At 49.2% G+C, this 14,119-nt stretch overlaps 1 pseudogene; it reads right to left on the bottom strand.

Moving 5' to 3' along the window:
* LOC101605696 overlaps window positions 1-10,106 on the bottom strand; it is a 28,837-nt pseudogene extending 18,731 nt beyond the window's left edge.
* Between the last annotated feature and the right edge of the window lie 4,013 nt (window positions 10,107-14,119).

The following is a 14,119-nucleotide window of genomic DNA, read 5'->3' as shown; positions in this document are numbered from 1 at the left end:
GAAGAGCCTTACTGGACTCTTCCTCAGTGGACCTTTTGTTCACCCCTTAGGCCTTTCCCTGTTATGTAACTAGGACCCCCTGTACATCCATATTCTGAGCTCTTGGAACAAGATGGTGGGACTAGTAAAACTTAGATGTTCATATGGTCTTCTGGCTCACGTCATAAAGGACATTGATTTTTATTTTCACAGTCAATAGTGATCAAATGGGCAAAGGTTGCCAAGCAACCTGCAAGCTGGACTCTGGGTGGAAGCCAAAGCAAACAGCAGCATCTATCTGCTCTCCAGGAGCGCAGGGACTCTCCTGTGGTGCCCCTACTTCTCAGTCATGAGCCCCCTTCCCCAAAGCTGCCACCCCACCTATTCTACTGCACAGAGCCACTCCAGCTTTGCCTCTTCGAGCCCACCAGAAACGGAAGGCATTGGAGGACTCAGCCATCCTTTCCGAGGGATATCAGGAACTGGGCAGCCACTTGCTGAGGTATTGCTAGGTGTGTGGCTCGATGGGGGGATGGGCTGCCCTGCCCTGTTGACAGTCCAGGCCTGGTTTGGCACCTGATCTCACAGAAGTCAATTTCATTCAGCAAAAAGGAAGGACTGATTGCCTGGTGTGTTACTTTCTGTCATTCCTGTGACAAAACAAAACAAAACAGCCAAGCGTGGTGGCGCACGCCTTTAATCCCAGCACTTGGGAGGCAGAGGTAGGAGGATCCTGTGAGTTCGAGGCCACCCTGAGACTACAGAGCGAATTCCAGGTCAGCCTGAGCTACAGTGAGACTCTACCTTGAAAAACAAAACAAACCAACAAAGTGAAAAACAAAACAAAGCAAAAAACCCTGACAAAAGTAATTTAAGGAAGGAAGGGTTTATTTTTGTTTTGCTTTTATTTATTTCTTGAGGTAAGGTCCTCCTTTTTATTCAGTCTAGGACACCAGTCCATGGGATGGTGCTCCTCAGGTAGTTTTTCCGACCTTAATCAACCCAGTCTAGAAATTCCCTTACAGACGAGCTTCGAGGCTTGTGTCCTTGGTGGTTCTAGATTCTGTCAAGTTAGCAGAAGCACTGGCTTCCATCAGAAGAGATCCTGGGGCCTGTGTGGGCTCTGGGATTGGTGTGAAGAAGGAAAGGGAGGCACGAGGCTCCTGGGATGGAGCAGATGCTCAGAGAAGGGACAAAGACGGCCCCCGAAGACCCAGAGGAAGAGAGAGGTGGACAGAACTAGTTCCAAGCCTGTTCCAGTCACTAGGGCCTCTCTGCCCTTCCTCTTGCGTACGTGGACAGGAAACTTAACAACCAGTTACATGAAAGCCCCGGCGTCAGGTGTGTGCCAGGACCTTTAAACATTTTCTCACTCAACACTGAAGTCAGGCAATGCTGGACAAAATCACAGGAGTCCATCGTTTTTGACCGAGTTCTGGCACAAGGCCCCAGACCAACTAGACCAAAATGGAGTCACACACGCTAAGTGTCATATCACCAAGACAAAATCTTTGTGCAGCAGGCAGACCCCAGAAATGACCAAGTTCCAGTCTACTTGAGTCAGTGCAGCAAGGAGGTCCCTTCTGATTTTGCAGCAAAGTAACTGAACCAGTCAGGGTGGTCCTATTGCTTCATTTCCTAGTCCTCTCACTTGCAAAACCCACTGTTCAGCCATTGCTGAGGTGGAGCATTCATTCTGTTTTGTGAAGTAGGAGCTGCCCCAATCCAAAAAAACTAAGTGATTTACAACTAATTTTTTTTTTTTTCTTTTGCGAGGTAAGGTCTCACTCTAGTCCAGGCTGGCCTGGAATTCACTACATAGTCTCTAGTCTCAGGGTGGTCTCGAACGCAATAGCAATCCTCCTACCTCTGCCTCCTAAGTGCTGGGATCATAGGTGTGTGCCACCACGCCCAGCCTCTGTTATCTTTCTAAAAATATTTATTTGAGAGAGAAAGAGAGAGAATGAATAGGTATGCCAGGGCCTCCTCCCACTGCAAATGAACTCCAGACATGCCCCACTCTGCATCTGGCCTTACATGGTGTATTAGTCAGGGTTCTCTAGAGGAACAGAACCAATAGAATGAATTGCATTAAAGGGGAATTCGTTGGGTTAGTTTATGGCAGTCCAACAACAGCAGATTACGGGCCTGAGAGTCAAGGAACCTGGCAGCTGCTCAGTCCATGAGGTCTCAGCTGTCCCAATCCAACACTGAAGGCCTGGAGGTGTCCTGGAGAGACGCTGCTCTTCAGTCCACGTTGGTCGGTCCACACTGGAAAGCAGCAAGCATCATGGGCAGCAAGGTGGGAGGGGAGGTGGATTCCTTTCTTCCCAGAGCTTTTGATAAAGCCTCCCTCCGAGAGGGGCTTCCCACTCTGGGGGAAGGGCTCACCCTGGGGGAAGGATTCCTCCTTTAGTTAATCCTTCCTGGAAGCAACCTCAGAGACCCGCTTATGAGAGGAATGTCTGTGGACTCCTAAACAGATCAAGTTGACATAAACTTAACCATCATACATGGGTGTTGGGGAATTGAAGCCAGGCTGTCAGGCTTTGCAAGCAAGTGCCTTTAACTTCAGAGCTCTCTCTCCAGCCCTAAATTTGTTATCTTTTGATAGTATGACAATTGTTCCCATTTACAGATGCAGAAAATGATGGCAAGAACATGGTTTTTAAACTTGTTGTTCTATTACATAAGGCCATCTTCATGTAAGTATAAAATGTTCTTTCCCTCTTTCACACCCCCCACCATTCCTGGGAATAGTCTTGGCTGAGGAAAAACAGCAAGAAATGGAGCCAAGATCGGACCCTGTTTGTTCCCGGGCCCACACTCTCCTCTTCTTCATCTTCCTCCTTCTCCTCCCAATCACTGTCATCCAGAAGTGAAACACACTAATTCTGCTCACCTTTCACCGGCCAAAGGAAGTCACATGGCCACCCTTAATTCAAGGCGTGAGACTGGGGCTGGTTTCGTCAGAGATGACAATGGATATCTAGAAATTTGTGACCAGTAGAAAGGCCGTGTGCAATTTCCAAATCTGCTTGGTATCTGAGTAATATCTGCCGTCATCCATTCTCATGCGTCCATTTGAACACTACTGATATACTTGGATGGTGCCAGGCTGATAGGACAGTGAGGTGGGGGGGAAACACAGGTCCCCTGGCTCCTGAGCCAGTGTCGTTGTTGTAGTTAACACCCACTGGCAGCCTGGCTCACATGTAGTCTTAGTTCAGGTTCTCCCTGAAGCAGAGCCTCAGGCAACAACTTGGGTTCAGGGCACTTCTAGGGAATCCATCCCTGGAGACTCCCACGGGAGGAAGCCGCAGTGAGAGGGGAAGAGAGGAAGCTACTCAGCTGTGTTACTGGACTGGCCACTGACATGGGCAACTGGGGCTTAATGCCACCCAGCCCTGTAAGGAACCATTGCAAATCATCAAAATCATCCTCAGTGATGAGGAGGCTGGGACATGACCTCTGTTCCGTGATAGGATTGCTGGTGGGGACACAAACTTCTGCCCTGCATTAGGGGAGAATTCTGAAGCAGACAAGCAAAGGCGAAGGAGGGCTTCAAGCTGGGAAACCACTGACAGGTGTAGGAACCATCAGCCAAGGCTGCGTCTGGTGTCAGTGGGGGGGGGGGGTGGTGTCAGCGGGGGTCTGAGGGAAGCCAAGACACACAGCGGAGATGCTGAAGGAGAGGCGTTGTCTGTCATGGGCCATGTGGAATCCCAATACACACAGCCCTACACTGGTCCAACAGCAGAGGCGAGCAAGTCTCAGCACATCTGCTGAGCTATTTTCTTCTAACCTCTTTTCCTGATTTGGAAGAAGGGACCTCCTCCACTGGAAAACTGTGAGGGAAAACACGAGTGCCTTGGTGCCAGTTATCAGGGCGTGAAATGAGACGGCAACCACGGGTGCCCAAGAGGCAGAAGGCTGCTTGCCGGCTGTGGTATGATCTGTTGAGAAAATATAAGTGGGACAGACAAGCTAGCCACTTCCTGTAATCAGCACACCCAGTGTGCTGAGGATGGAAGACCCCACACCTATCTTTGGAACCTGCAGACTCTCCTCCACGGCGCCATACTAAGCCCTCCTCTGCTGCATTCTGGTATTTATATCAAGTTTGAGGGGTATGTGGGTGAAGGAATGAAGGAATGTTGTCTGATCAACTCAGGGATAATATCAGTACTGACCTGGAGACTCCCTCAGAGAGGGAGGGACTGGGGAAGCTGACCCCATTACCCCTCCTTGGGCTGGGTTAACAGAGGATCTGAGATGGGACCAGCTCCCAGCCCAGGGCAATTCCAAAGGGGTGAATTGCTCAGGTGTTAGGATCGCTCCCATTGCACCTTCCGTAGCAAGATGCGAGACGCTGCCTAGGGAAGAGCGTCAGCCTTGGAAGCTGAGATCTCAGGTTCGAGTCTTTACATACTATGGACCACATGTCCCACAGACTTGCTGGAAAGATAAGATTATAGTATGTTCCACGTGAAGTGTTCTCCACCAGATGTGGGCTCAATGTCACACACTATATCATGAAATCAGAGGGTAAGCCACCTGCTCCAGCTCTTGTCCTTTTCCCAGCCCATGTTTCTAGAACAAATGCAAATTCGGCTCTGTGGGTGGAGAAACCCACGGGAAGTTCTCTGTGTGCACATGATGACTTCCAAAGGTGAGGAGCTGGTTGTGGTGGATCCCAGCTCTTGGGAGGCAGAGGTGAGGGTTTGCCGTGAGTTCGAGGCCAGCCTGAGACTACATACTAAATTCCAGGTCAGCCTGGACTGGAGTCAAAAAGCAAACAAACCGGTGGCAAGGAGGTTAAATAAAGCCAGGCTGGGGTTGGGGGGAGCCACAGGGTCCAGCTATGTTCCCACCAAACACAGAAGACCCCCCAAAAAAAACCCAGGTGAAGACTAAGACCAAAGGGCTTAAGGCGATGCAGGCCAATGGACTCTTAATCCAAATCCACGTGTCCTTGGGCTGGTCTGAGCTTATCCTGAAGGTGGGCGAGGAGCCTCTGGGGCCAGTGGTCTTTCATCAGCAAGATCCAGAGGGCCAGAGACTCTGGGGTGGAAGAGTGGGGGAAGAGCTTTAATGAATGAAATTGGCCTGCCCAGATCTCAGCAGTGAGGACTCTCCGTCTTCTCCCTATGTCCTTTGTCTCTGGCGAAGAACCAGCCCTCATGGCTTCCAGCCTCACTCAAATCCCACAAATCCTCACATTCTCCCATGCGCAGGCCCTGACAATACAGGAGCCCTTATGAGGGCTTTGTGGGGGTGGGGGAAGGATCAGGGGTAAGGATTCACATATTCACTCCCTGCTTTTCTAAGATCCCTCCTGGGTGGGAGCCATGGGTGAAGCAAGCTCCAAGAGCAGACCTGTCACCTTACGTAGACTGGTTAGGCTTGTGGCTCAGCCTGGGGGCGTCTGCTGGTGTTCACAGAGGCTTTGTGTACTAGGTGCAGAGATATGACTGGAATAGGTCAGGGAGAGAAAGAGGTAGCCCAGCAATTTCAGAGGGGAGTTAAGCCTCAGAGGCCATCATGTTTGAATTACGAAGTCGTCAGATGACATCAATATCTTCCTAGGACTTTTCTTTTGGCTTGTGGATAGGTGGTGTGTGTGTGTGTGTGTGTGTGTACCAGAGGTTAACATCAGTTGCCTTCCTCAATCACTTCCCAGTTTTATTTTTTGAGACCTGGAGCTCACTAATTCGGCTAGACTTGTTGACCAGCGAGCCCCAGGATCCTCCAGTCTCTGCCTTTCCAGTACTGGGATTACAGGCAGACATCAACCAAGTTTTCTGTGGATGCTACGGATCCACACTAAGCACTTTACCTGCTGAGCCATCTCCCACTCATTTCCCAGGACTATGTGTTAGTAGATATATCCCTCTCTTCAGCTCAGTGTTACCCTGCCCAGGGGACGGGGATGGGGCCTCATTCAGAAGATTATTGCAAGACAGAGCCTGGTATGTAACAGACTGCCAATAGTAAATTCCCGGTAAGTTGGTTATTTTTAGATGGCTTGTAGTAATTGCTGTTAGTTTATGCACGCTAGCGTGTAACGAGGAAGGCGCTCACTTAGTATTGAATTAGAAACATATCCATGAATGAGTGGATAAAAGGTTGGAAGTGAATGACATCAAAGATTGGAACAGACCTAAAACACACCCAACACAGCTTGGGGAATTTTGTGGAAGAGGGGCATAAGATTGTTAGAGCCACAAGTTGGGACACCATGCCCAGAGGCACTGCCTCTCCCCAGTAACCGACTGTTGATCCCACAATGCATAACCCACAACCCTATGGGGAAAACCTGTGACCCCTCTGAGGAGAGCCCCCAGCGGACTGGGGGAAAGGGTAAGGGAAAAGAGCGTAACAACACATGATGTAGCCATACAAAGTATGCCTGTAATTAATTATTTTAATTTTATTTGAGAAAGTGGGAGGGAGACAGAGAGAGAGAGAGGGAGAATGGTCACACCAGGGCTTCCAGCCACTGCAAATGAACTCCAGATGCATGCACCCCCTTGTGCATCTGGCTTACATGGGTCCTGGGGAATCAAACTTGGGTCCTTTGGCTTTGCAAGCAAATGTCTTAACCGCTAAGCCATCTCTCCAGCCCCTGTCCGTAATTAATTTTAAGAATCCATAATAATTTTTTTTTAAAAGATTGAAACAGATCCTTGATTTGTGCCTGATTCAGCCTAGTTCTTACGATTTGGTATCCATGGAAACTGCTGACTGCTACTACTTGAACTCGGTTTTCTCCACAGAGTACACGGGGTGCAGGTGGGGTCACTGCTGTATGTCGCGTACAGAGTGGGTCCTTCAAGGACAAAGGCCACGGCCAACAGACATTCGAAAACCAAGTGTCCAGAGGCAGCTGGAACTCTGCAGGTGCTCTTCCATGTTGGTTGAGTAAATGGATTAATGCTGTCTGATCACCTCAGGAAATGACAGGACTGAACCCGCTGATACAGGACCCGAAGGCTTCCCCCGGGGGAAGGGGGGCTCGGAAGCCCTTCTTGTGCTGGGCTAACACCACATCAGTGAGCTAGGGTCGGTACCTGGTCAAGGGCAAGCCACAGTAGTGAAGAGCTTGGGCATTAATGTCCATCAAATCTGGGAGGAAAATAAAAATTTCTTTTAAAAACGAGGGAGGAAATACTGACGACTCACTAGTTGGGTAGTTTAGTGAACGCAGGCAGATGAATGACTCCAAGCCTCGGTTTCATGTGGATTAAGTGGTCATCATAGATATTCCCCAGGGATGTCTCACAGATAAAATGGCTCCTTGTTCCCTCTCCCCCCGCCCCAAAGGGATTCATACTATCCTCCCAATAAATCCAAGAAGTAGAGATAACAGCAATTCTCATCACCCAAGGGTTTCGGAACCACCGATCGGGTAAGGCACGGGAGAGTTCTTTGCAAACTGTGCAGTGCTGAGCACCCCCAAGAGATCCTGGGATAGCTTGAGTAGCCCAGTGTGGCCGAGAGAGCCTGACCCCGCAGCTGCTGGGGCGAGCCTTCCACCAAGAAGAGCGGGGACCAGGAACAGACAGGGCCTGGAGCCCACTGGGAAAATTCCTGGACAAGGCCATAGACGTGGGAGTCAGGCACCTTTCTGCTTTGTGACCTCGGAATCAGGGACGTTGCTGCGAGGCCTCGTGTTCTTGCTGGTAATTGGCCAGTGGGGGTAGGGGAGACGAGAGAGAACGGTGGTGGCTGGGGGACTGAATGGTTGAAGCCTCGGGAGGACTTGGCCCACATCTGGAATGCAGTAGGTACCGAGGCAGCGCAGCTGCCTCACATCTCCACAATCTCACTTTTCCGCCCACTCTCATGGCTCGAGGCTGTCTGCCCCAGCGGGAGGACAAGCTGATGGAGGATGGGTGGGTAGCATTTGGTCAGGTCTTACGTGGCAGGTCATTATGGTATGAGGCAGGGTCCCTGTGGCCTGACACACTGTGGTGGATTGAGTGTAAAATATCCCCACTAGGGCTGGAGAGATGGCTTAGTGGTTAAGCGCTTGCCTGTGAAGCCTGAGGACCCCGGTTCAAGGCTTGATTCCCCAGGACCCACGCTGGCCAGATGCACGAGGGGGCGCACGTGTCTGGAGTTCGTTTGCAGTGGCTGGAGGCCCTGGCGCATCCATTCTCTCCCTCCCTCTCTGTCTCTCTCCCTCTTTCTTTGTCTATCACTCTCAAATAAATAAGCAAAAAACAAAAAAAAATTTTTAAATCCCCAATAGACTTTTGTTTGAATAATTAATCCCCAGTTGGTGGTGCCTCTGGGAAAGTTTGTGGAGTTTAGGAGGTGGAGCCTTTCTGGAAGAGGCAACGTTGCTGGGGGCAGGCTTGGCTTTGCAGGGTTAGAGTCCAGCTCCACGCGGTGCTTTTGCTTGCTCTACTTCCTTCATGCTGATGTGAAGATGTGACGCTGGCTGTCTGCTCCTGTTTTTTCCCCTCTGCCATGATGGTCACTTCCTTTTTTTTTTTTTTTTTCATTAAATACTTTTATCCCAGTGTGATGGTGCACACCTTTAATCCCAGCACTTGGGAGGCAGAGGTAGGAGGATCATTATGAGTTCAAGGGCAGCCTGAGACTAGATGTGAATTCCAGGTCAGCATGGGGTAGATTAAGACCCTACCTCAACAAAACAAAACAAAAAACCTCAATCTTTTATTTATATATTTGCAAGGAGAGAGAGAGAATATGGGCGTGCCAGGGCCTCTTGCTGCTGCAAATGAACTCCAGATTCATGCACCACTTTGTGCATTTGGCTTTTTTGTTTTGTTTTGTTTTTTCAAGGTAGAGTCTCACTCTAGCCCAGGCTGTCCTGGAATTCACTATGTAGTCTCAGAGTGGCCTTGGACTCATAGAAATCCTCCTACTTCTGCTTCCCAAGTGCTGGTATTAAAGGCATGTGCCACCATGCCTGGCCTATGTGCATTTGGCTTTACTGGAAAATCGAACCCAGGCCGTCAGGCTTGACAAGCAAGTGCCTTAACTTCTAGCCATCTCTCCAGCCCCATTTTTTGAGGTAGGGTCTTGCTGTATCCTGGGCTGATCTAAAGCTCACTCTAGTTTCAGGCTGGCCTTGAAATCACAGTGATCCCTACCTCTGCCTCTGAAGTGCTGGGATTACAGGCGTGCACCACAATACCCAGCTGTCTCCTTGAAACTGTAAGCTGAAATAAACTCTTTACTTATTTCAGCTGCTTTTGGCGGGTGTCTTGTCCAGCAATGAGAAAGAATCTGATCAGAGACACACCCAGCTCTGTCCCTGTGAAAAGCCCCCACTTGATTGGCACTTCCAGAACCTACTCTTCTCTGAGTCCCAACCTTCGGCGGGCCCCCAGAATTGAGGGAGGACACAGGGACACAAACCGGGTGGGTGCTTGGGCCTGCTCAGAACCCCGTTCCTACCATCCTCCACCTCCTCTGCCTCCTGCTACGATCCCTTGTCCCAGGCACTTTCTAGTGGCCCCGCAAAGCCTCCCCAGGACTCCGAGACAGGGGGCAAGAAGCGCCCAGCTTGGCTCATGTCCTCCTGTGAGCAGATAGGAGCATCATTAGGTAATTACATTTGTCCCTTATCTCTCTCCACAATTAAGCTGCAGGCTGAAGAAGCACGGAGAGGACAAGTGTGGGAGGGAGGGAGTGGCGATTGTATCTTGGTGTGACCTCAGGACTAGCACATACCCTTTTCAGACCCCAGAATCTGCATGGGTCAAACCAGAGCAGTAGCTCTCTTCCCTAATGATCAAACCACCTTGAGACGCAGAGACATCTAAGTCAAATCCCTGTGTTCTTGGACTAGCCATAAAACAAAAATCCAGCCTTATTGACATGTGTTTGCACATGTTAACTTGTACGATGTGTTGAGTTCTGACATAAGTACACACGCGTGGAGCCATCACCACAGCCAAAACAGTGAACAGATCCATCACCTCCTGTAGTAGACACCTTCTTGTTGCTGGGACCAAGCACCCGACCGAACGTAGTAGATGGGAGGAAAGTTGTTTATTTTGGCTCCCAGTCTCAAGGGGAAGCTTCATGATGGCAGGGAAAAAGTGGTGGAGAAGAGCTTACTTTCCTGCCAACATCAGGTAGACCATAGCAGCGGAAGTGTGAGCTGATTAACAATGGCAAGCTAGGGTCCGATCCCCAGCAACATGCCTCTTCCAGCAAGGCTCCGCTCCCAAATTGCCATCAGCTGGGAACCAAGCACCCAGAACATAATTTTGTGGAGGAGCACTTGATTCAAACCTCCACGCCTCTCCATACTTTCTCTTGACCTTTCATGATCCCCCTCTTCCTCCCTCCACATTCTTCCCTGGCCTGCCACCAGTCAACAGCTTTCAGTCTCCATAGACTCGTTTCCATGTCCCAGCATCTTAAATACCTACACACTACACTCTCTTCCTCTGGCTTCTACTGGGAGATGTATTTGTGTTGTTTGCTTTTTTTTTTTTTTTGCATGTTTGTGTGGTGTATATGCATGTTGTACATGCATGTTTATATGCATCTGGAGGGGCTGAAAAAATTGCTAGGTGGTTAAAGGTGTTTGTCTGTTTGCATGTGGGTGAACATGTATGCTGGCATGCATGTATGTATGCGTATGAGGAGGCCATGGTCAATATCAGGTGTCTTCCGCAATCATTCTCCATCTTATTTTTTTCATTTTTTAAAAATTGAGGGGCTGGAGAGATTGCTCAGTGGTTAAGGCACTTGCCTGTGAAGCCTAAGGACTGAGATTTGATTCCCCAGTGCTCATGTAAACCAGATGCATAAGGTGGCAGGTGCATCTGAAGTTCATTTGCAGGAGGCCCTGGTGTGCCCATTCTCTCTTTCTCCATATATATATCTGACTCTCTCTCTCAAATAAATATATTTTTTAATTGAGATTTCAAGCTGGGTGTGGTGGTGCATGTCTTTAATCCCAACACTTGGGAGGCAGAGGTAGGAGGATTGTAGCAAATTTGAGACCACCTTGAGACTACATAGTGAATTCCAGGTCAGCCTGGACTAGAGTGAACACTACCTCAAAAACAAAAACAAAAATAAAAAAACCAGAGAGTCCTCCAGCCCCTGAGAAAAGAGCTTGGCCCTGACCCAGCCTCTGGGGCTCCCAGCCTCCAGCTCTCTTTCTAGAAGGATCTCCCAGAAGTGCCTTCTCAGACCTCCATAGCCATGTGCTAGGACCTCAAAGCAGGAGGGCAGAATCCTCCTGGAGGGAAGAAGGCTTCGGAGGCGGTTGCGGGGTAACTGCTAATCAAATTGAGCATCTCCGGGAGCCAGACTCTCTTGGTGTGGAGCATAAAGACCCTGTGAAAGCAGAAGGGCCACAGGGCCAGGCCAACCCCCAAACCCATGGCCTATGTGAAGCCCACGCACATTGAGGCTCCAGCCAGAGGCCGCCCCAGCCACACGAAGACCAGAAAGACGCCACAGCAGAAGACACCATGGAGTGCAACGAAGCCACCCAGGGGAGGGAGGACAGAGAGAAGGAGCCGCCGCCCCCAGCAGGCAGCCTCGCAGGAGCCACCAGAAGCCCCTCAGGAGCACTTTATGGACATGGGACAGGTGGATGACAACAATGAGGAGCTGGACCTGGACACTGACTTTGAAGGTGGGCCAGCCCCATATTTCCTCTTTACTGAAATAACAGCAATGCCAGTGGGGTGTATCCAGGAGCTGCCCCCCCCCCTCTGGCCACTGGTCCTTCATGGGACATCAGGCAGTCACCCTGTACCCAGTATCGCCTTCACCCCTCTGTCTGGTACTGCCCTGCGCTTCCTGCAGACCTCCTTTGGAACCCATGTGCTCGGGATCCCAGAGTTCTTCACTCACGTTGGTATCTGGCCTGTCGAACCTAGTACCAACCCGTCTCCAGATGTATAGCCACCAAACATTTGTCAAAAAGAAAACACAATGGAGCTGGGCATGGTGGTGCATGTCTTTAATCCCAGCACTTGAGAGGCAGAGGTAGGAGGATCATGGAGAGTTCGAGGCCACACAGTTAATTCTAGGTCAGCCTGGACCACAGTGAGACCCTACCTCGGAAAGAAAGAAAGAAAGAAAGAAAGAAAGAAAGAAAGAAAGAAAGAAAGAAAGAAAGAAAGAAAGAAAGAAGGAAGGAAGGAAGGAAGGAAGGAAGGAAGGAAGGAAGGAAGGAAGGAAGGAAATAAATAAATCTGGGCATGGTGGCGCACGCCTTTAATCCCAGCACTCGGGAGGCAGAGGTAGGAGGATCGCCGTGAGTTCGAGGCCACCATGAGACTCCATAGTGAATTCCAGGTCAGCCTGGGCTAGAGTGAGACCCTACCTCGAAAACCAAAAAAAAAAAAAAAAAGAAAAAAAGAAAGAAAAAGAAAAGACAATGGGAAACAAGAACAGTGACATCCAAGGAAACACAACTAACAGGATATCCATCAGGGCTTTTTGTAAGACTGTAGTTAATATCCCCCGAGAGAAATGGGATGATGGTGTACCCTCAACATGCATGTTGTATATAGAGCCAATCCCAGATGTTCTGATGGAAGCCAGGGCTGGCGGGAGACAAAATGACACGGGTTGTTTGAGTCACAGACTGGACAGGACTGAGGGACAACCAGTATACCAGGGGCAGAGGATGAGCTGAGACAGCCCCACAATGTGGAGGTGAGAGCCAGGTGCAAAGGAATACCAGGTCCTCATACCACCTAAGGAGGGACGGCCTTGAGCCACATGTTGGAGCACTATACATCAGGAACCCTGAAATGTCGTTAGACGAGTCTGGCAGCATTGTGATTCCAGGGAACAGTGAGGGAGCAGCCTCAAGGCTGCGGGGAGCAAACACTGTGGCTAGAATTCTGTAACGAGTCAGGAATGTTCAGAGTGGGGAAGGAGACAGGAAGGCCTCATGACAAGTAAGGCCTGAGGGAAAAGAAGAAGCCAGAATCCCAAACAGGTGGGAGCATGCTTCTGAGCTTCCAGGGAGGGGACTTGGAAGAAGGAGAGGCTTCCTGGTCTGGGGGTCCCAAGGCTTCAGGTCCAAGCTCAGGGTCAGATGCTGGCGGGAGGGTGTCCCGTGGTGGGAAGAGAGCCAGGGTGCTGCCAGAGAGTTCTCTTACAACAGCTCAGGGGACACATCCTATGATTTTTATCACCTTCCAAGGGCGCCACCACCTAGTGGGACTACACTGGGGACCCAGTTTGCAACATGTGGACTTTGGGGGTACATTTTTTTAAGACTTACCTGTTTGTAGATGTTTATGTTGCTAACATTTGGGGACTTAAACATTAAAGCTCTACAAATATGTGTAAGTGTTCAAATGCTTTCATTTCTTGGGTAAATACTTAGGAGTGGAGTGGCTAAGTTAGGTGGAGGCATGGGCTTAATTTTTAAAGAAGCCGACAAATTAGTTTCCAAAGTGTACCAAGATGGTTACACACTGTGATGCAGCATTTGAGAGGTGGAGGTAAGAGAATCATAAATTCAAGGACATTGGCTAAAAATGACTTCAGAGCCAGCCTGGGCTACATGAGAACCTGGCTCAACTGACCAAACAAACAAGCAAACTAAGTGATTTTACCATTTTACCTTTCCTCCAGCAGTGTATGAATTCAAGATACCCCCATCTTCACCAACACTTACTTTTGTCTTTTTTTTTTTTAAGCTTGGACATTCTAATAGGTGTGTGGCAATATCTCATCCTTTTCATCTGCATTTCCCTAATCACTGATAACATTAGCATCTTTTCATGTGCCTATTTGTGTGATTTTTTTTAAAAAAAAGGATTTTTATTTATTTATTAGAGACAGAAAGAGAGAGAGAAAGATAGAGAGCCTCCAACCACTGCAAACGAACTCCAGACGCATGCGCCACCACGTGCATCTGACCTACGTGGAACCTGGAGAATCAAACCTGGCTCCTTAGGCTTCACAGGCATGTGCTTTAACTGCTAAGCTATTTCTCCAGCCCTTCTGTGGAAGTTTTTAAGAAAACATTTTAACTCTATAAATAGGTATACCAGAAATACCCCTTAGTATAAAGAAACAAAAACTAAATCCAAAAACCAACCATTTTAAATAGCTACTGTTAACATGATGTATGTCTGTAGATACTTTATTTTTGTTTATTTTTATT

This window comes from Jaculus jaculus, chromosome 7 (assembly GCF_020740685.1).
Source record: "Jaculus jaculus isolate mJacJac1 chromosome 7, mJacJac1.mat.Y.cur, whole genome shotgun sequence".
Lineage (NCBI taxonomy): Eukaryota > Metazoa > Chordata > Mammalia > Rodentia > Dipodidae > Jaculus > Jaculus jaculus.
Note: the sequence above shows the minus strand (reverse complement) of the source record. Positions and strands in the feature narration are given on the sequence as shown.